The sequence below is a fragment of the Babylonia areolata genome, chromosome 11 (genome assembly GCF_041734735.1).
Source record: "Babylonia areolata isolate BAREFJ2019XMU chromosome 11, ASM4173473v1, whole genome shotgun sequence".
NCBI classification, from domain to species: domain Eukaryota; kingdom Metazoa; phylum Mollusca; class Gastropoda; order Neogastropoda; family Buccinidae; genus Babylonia; species Babylonia areolata.
This window is the reverse complement of record NC_134886.1, coordinates 1,395,023-1,401,590: the sequence shown is the minus strand read 5'-3', so window position 1 is coordinate 1,401,590 and position 6,568 is coordinate 1,395,023.

The window sequence follows — 6,568 nt, the reverse complement described above, 5'->3', positions numbered from 1 at the left end:
CGGGGGCCCCCGCAGGTGACGGGACAGAAAACACTAAAAGCAAGGTGAAGGTGATCGGCAGTGTCTGGCGTCACGCCTTGAAGTCTTCACAACGAATGGAAGCCAGCAGGGTAGTGTGCAGTGTTCTCCCTTGCTGCATCTCCGCCCCCCCACCCCCACCCCGCCTCCTTTCCACCCTCACCCCCCCCCCCCCCAACACATCCCCACCCTCGCCAGCAGATTATGGGTCTGAGCCCTGACACGTACATGTGTGACAGGCCTGAACACTGATGATGAAGCCAGCATCCACTCACAGGACGACACAGGCACCGAACTTGATACCACGGATCATCAGCCAGCCATCCCCCCCCCTCCCACACACACACACTTTGCGGGTACGTACTGAGACACAGTTATGAAATGGTATGGTGAAGATAACTATTTTAAAGCCCATTTGCTCTCTCTCTCTCTCTCTCTCTCTCTCTCTCTCTCTATATATATATATATATATATATATATCAATGACTATTTCCTCACTAAAAAAAGACAAACATTCAACTATAAAGGGAAGATTGGATTCTACGGAATTTGTTGTTGTTGTTGTTAGTTTTTGACCTCCTCGACCCTTGACCTCCTCGACCTTGAGCAGCGCCTAGATGCAAGCCCTCTTAATGACATGAACCATCAAGATCCCATGATTATACAGCACACAATCAAGATCCCATGATTATCCAGCACACAATCAAGATCCCATGATTATCCAGCACACAGTCAAGATCCCATGATTATCCAGCACACAATCAAGATCCCATGATTATCCAGCACACAATCAAGATCCCATGATTATCCAGCACACAATCAAGATCCCATGATTATCCAGCACACAATCAAGACCCCATGATTATCCAGCACACAATCAGGATCCCATGATTATCCAGCACACAATCAAGACCCCATGATTATCCAGCACACAATCAGGATCCCACGATTATACAGCACACAATCAAGATCCCATGATTATACAGCACACAGTCAAGATCCCATGATTATCCAGCACACAATCAAGATCCCATGATTATCCAGCACACAATCAAGATCCCATGGTTATACAGCACACAATCAAGATCCCATGATTATCCAGCACACAGTCAAGATCCCATGATTATCCAGCACACAATCAAGATCCCATGATTATCCAGCACACAATCAAGATCCCATGATTATACACACTCACACTCAGCGTTCTTGATACTCAACAGCAAGATACGTTACCCCTGGCAACATTAGAATAAACAAACCAGAAACACATCGATCAGCAACAAACGCCTACAGGCAGACAGGAAATGGGGGTAAAGGACTCCGCGACAGAATCGTTTTGGCGCTGGACTTGTGATCCCAGTGGTCAACGTTTCGGCCAGATGCTGTGCCCTTGGGACAGGCAATTTACACCGTTTTTTTTTTCTTCACCCCGCCCAGGTGTGGCCGTTTTCCTGAAGAAGACCAAAATGGCGGAGGGAGAGGACTAGATCCCGCCTTGCCATGCCAAGCCTTACACACACAGAGGACTAGATCCCGCCTTTCCATGCCAAGCCTTACACACACAGAGGACTATATCCCGCCTTTCCATGCCAAGCCTTACACACACAGAGGGCTGGATCCCGCCTTTCCATGCCAAGCCTTACACACACAGAGGGCTGGATCCCGCCTTTCCATGCCAAGCCTTACACACACAAAGGACTATATCCCGCCTTTCCATGCCAAGCCTTACACACAGTGCACAGGCAAGGGAACCTTCAATACTGTTGCCACGCTCCTCTCCCTGGGAAGAACCGACCGACACCTGAATGAACAGTCCGACATTCACTAATGCAGACTAACGACTAGTGACTAACGACGGTGAACCAACCATTGTGTGGGATGTCACGCCATGATGTTTCCAGAGCCAATGGAAGTGTGCAAGGCAGAGTTATCCTCCGTGATCCTCACTGGCTGATCCCTGCTGAAGGATTATGGGCCCGGGTCCTCAGACCTTGGTGACAAGTCTGATCGCGGATGAAAAAAGAAAAGTAGCATAGACTCTAAGGACGGCACGGAAACCTCTTGATACCACAGATCAGAAGCCGTACAGGAGATCATCATCTACTCCATTTTGCTTCACGCTGGTGTGGTGCAGCGTATATGGGCTAGTCCGCACGCTTTGACGCTTTGTTCACACTGAAACTGAAGGGAGTCGAATCTTCCGACCTGGGTAACATGATTAGACAGACAGACAGACAGACACACACACACACACACACACACACACACACACACACACACAGACATGCAGACTGATAGAGGGAGACAAACATAAATACAAGACGGACAGACGAGAGACGAAAAGAGATTATATTCAAAGACAAAGAGAGACAGACAGAGACATAGATGGACCTGCAGAAAGACAGACAGAAAGACAGAAAGGTAGAGACAGACAAAAAGAAAAAAAAAGACAGAAATGAAGGATGTGAAAATAGCCTTAAGGGTTTTTCTAGAAACTTCTGATCCGGAAATGACATCACAAACTGATACCCGTCCCCCTTTTCCCCCGAGAGACACGGGAAGGGGCGATAAGCTAAAAGCAAATTGGCGCTGTCACTGTCGTCGGCCGCTTTCTCTGTTTCGACAATACTTTTCTTCCCTTTATATTTTTCATTCTTACCATTTTCCCCTTTCAAGGGCTAGATGATGTAAACATATTTGTTGCTTATTCCATTACCTTCAGAAATGAAATAAGATTAATTCTCTCTCTCTCTCTCTCTCTCTGAGCCATGTCACATGGTAGTAGTGAGAGTTGTAGTGGTAACGATGGCTTCATTGGTGGTGTGTGTGTGTGTGTGTGTTGTTTTTTTCGGGGGGGGGGGGGGGGCGCGGGGGGGAGGGGGGGCGAGGGGGGGGGTGCGCGCGCGCGTGTGTGTGTTTGTGTGTGTCTGTGTGTGTGTGTGTGTGGGGTGTTTGGGGTTGGGGTTTTTTTTTGTTTTTTTTTGGAAGGGGGGGGGGGGTCATTTTATATTTTATCATTATTATTGTTGAATTTCTTTGCCCTGAGGGCCGGATGAAAAAAAGCATGTCCTTGCTCATTCCACCTTCCTCACTCATTCATTCATTCATTCTCTCTCTCTCTCTCTCTCTCTCTCTCTTTCCCTGAAAATTCCGATTCATTTCAAACTATTCCATTCATCCCACTCGGGGCGACTAGTTTCCCGACTGCTAGAGAGAGAGAGAGAGAGAGAGAGAGAGAGAGAGACAGACAGACAGACAGACAGACAGAGACAGAGAGACAGAGACAGAGAGAGACAGAGAGAGACAGGGACAGAGAGAGAGACAGAGACACAGAGAGAGAGAGAGAGAGAGAGAGAGAGAGAGAGATCCTTCCCATTGAATGGAACACCACCCACACCCGTCACACACCTCTGTATACACACGCACAAGGTTTCCACATCCCTCGTCTTGTACAGCGGAATATAAAACCAAACTCCGCGCCAAATGTCTGTGGCGTTTCCGTGCATTAGGCTGCTTGTCCAACGTACACACTTCACCAAAACCTACGGACCGCTTTGTCAATGCAGTTACATGTTCAGCAGATGTCTATCAAGCAAGCTAGAGGGTTTGTGAGCGCATCTACCTACAGCCTCAAGAAAAAGTTATCGATTTCTGGCAGAGAGAAGACACGGGCTGTCAAGGCAATGGCAGAAGCAGCAGAAAAACAGTTCCAGCTGGATCTGGTCGAGGAGGAATTTCCCTACTCAAACTAGACGTGCGATGGCTCCGTGGTTAAAACGTCGGCCAGAAAAGGTGACTCTGCCCTGAAGTGGCGACCACACTGGAGACGTGTGTTCGAACCTGCTGAGGACCAGGGGAAAAAAGGTGGCAAGATGGGGGTTTCTTCTCTGAAGACCTTGTACTGTCCAGCTGTCCCGAGAGTTTCTTATCACTTATGACAGGAAGCGTAGAGTACAGCCTTGTCACGTAGTCCCAAACCAAAATGGACCTCCATAGCAACATCGTCACTATCATCGTAATCATCCTCCTTCTTCATCATCAATATAGAGACTTCACACACACACACACACACACACACACACACACACACACACACACACACATATATATATATATATATATATATATATATATATATATACAGAACACGAGAGAAGACTTAACTATATTATTATTATTATTATTATTATTATTATTATTATTTAAATTATGCAGGCTGAAATAATTATGGTCTACTACTGACCTCTCGTGCAAAATGTGAGTGGCGGATTCAAGCACGCTTTCACATTTTCCGATTTGAAACTGCATTTGATGAAAACACTCTGCAGCCAAAATACTACTGTTATTCCATGGTTTTGAAATTATGGTTGTAGTTTTGTCATTGACAAAACAGAAGCTGGATTCTTAAGAAACCACCTGTCATCAGCTAGTGCTCATGTCATGGTCTACATAGAAAGCACCTGTCATCAGCTAGTGCTCATGTCATGGCCTACATAGAAACCACCTGTCATCAGCTGGTGCTCATGTCATGGTCTACATAGAAAGCACCTGTCATCAGCTGGTGCTCATGTCATGGCCTACATAGAAAGCACATGTCATCAGCTGGTGCTCATGTCATGGCTACATAGAAAGCACCTGTCATCAGCTGGTGCTCATGTCATGGCTACATAGAAAGCACATGTCATCAGCTGGTGCTCATGTCATGGCTACATAGAAAGCACATGTCATCAGCTGGTGCTCATGTCATGGCTACATAGAAAGCACCTGTCATCAGCTGGTGCTCATGTCATGGCCTACATAGAAAGCACATGTCATCAGCTGGTGCTCGTGTCATGGCTACATAGAAAGCACATGTCATCAGCTGGTGCTCATGTCATGGCCTACATAGAAAGCACCTGTCATCAGCTGGTGCTCATGTCATGGCCTACATACACCATTGTTTGCTGGAAATTAAAATTCGTGTCACCATGCCCAGAACAGAAAACTGTGCAAGATCCCAAGTGGTCCATAACTGTTTGGGAACACTATAGATCATTTATAATGCATCATACCTTGTGGTCCATAACTGTTTAGGAACACTATAGATCATTTATAATGCATTATACCTTGTGGTCCATAGCTGGGAACACTATAGATCATTTATAATGCATCATACAATGGTCCATAACTGTTTGGGAACACTATAGATCATTTACAATGATTCATACCTTGTGGTCCATAACTGGGAACACTATAGATCATTTACAATGCATCATACAGAGTGGTCCATAACTGTTTGGGAACACTATAGATCATTTACAATGATTCATACCTTGTGGTCCATAACTGTTTGGGAACACTATAGATCATTTACAATGCATCATACCTTGTGGTCCATAACTGTTTGGGAACACTATAGATCATTTACAATGCATCATACCTTGTGGTCCATAACTGTTTGGGAACACTATAGATCATTTACAATGCATCATACAGTGGTCCATAACTGTTTGGGAACACTATAGATCATTTACAATGATTCATACCTTGTGGTCCATAACTGTGTGGGAACACTATAGATCATTTACAATGATTCATACCTTGTGGTCCATAACTGTGTGGGAACACTATAGATCATTTACAATGATTCATACCTTGTGGTCCATAACTGTTTGGGAACACTGTAGTCCACTGACAACGCATCACACCCTGTGTGCATTTCGTTCAGTGCCACTGGCACAAAAGAAAAGCTGACCCCAGTGTCCAGTTACTGGCCCATTTTGCCGATTGCTTCACACTGCTTCTGGCCCCCGGCCCATACAGTTCGCTCCCCTGGTTGGGTTTGACGGGCAGACATTACAGCAAGAAGCCTGTGGCTTTTACGTTCCGCGACACTACTTTGTTATGTTTACATCTGATATTCACACACACGCACACTCATACACACACACACACACACGGACACTCGCACACATTGGAAACATTGTCACTTACCTTGGGTGCAGTTCAAACAAATCCACACGGTGATGGCGAATTTCGATCAGCTCAAGAACGGCAAGTCTCTTTCCAAATCTGGACAGAAAACAACCAAACAAAAACACTGTAAGATCAAACAGACAAACAAACAAAAACAATAATAAAGGAATAAAATCCGATGAACATCCAATCGCCTACATGCTACATGCATGTATATGAATGTGTATTGTGTGCGCGTGCGTTTATGTAAGTTTGTGCCTGCCTATGTGTGCGTATGTGTTAGGGTAGCTGTTAGATACACATGTATTGTTAAAATGTATGTACGCAGTGTGTGTGTGTGTGTGTGTGTGTGTGTGTGTGTGTGTGTGTGTGTGTGTGTGTGTGTGTGTGTGTGTGTGTGGTCATATTTTGGTGTGTGTATGTAACACAGATGTAATGTTTTATGTTAACAAAGCGTTTCTGTAAAGCACCTAGAGCAGCTTTCTGGATAGTGTGCTATATAAGTATCCATTATTATTATTATTATTATTATTATTATTACAACAGCAAAGCGCATACAATAAAGAAACTGAAAGTAAACCAGCCAATGTGCCTA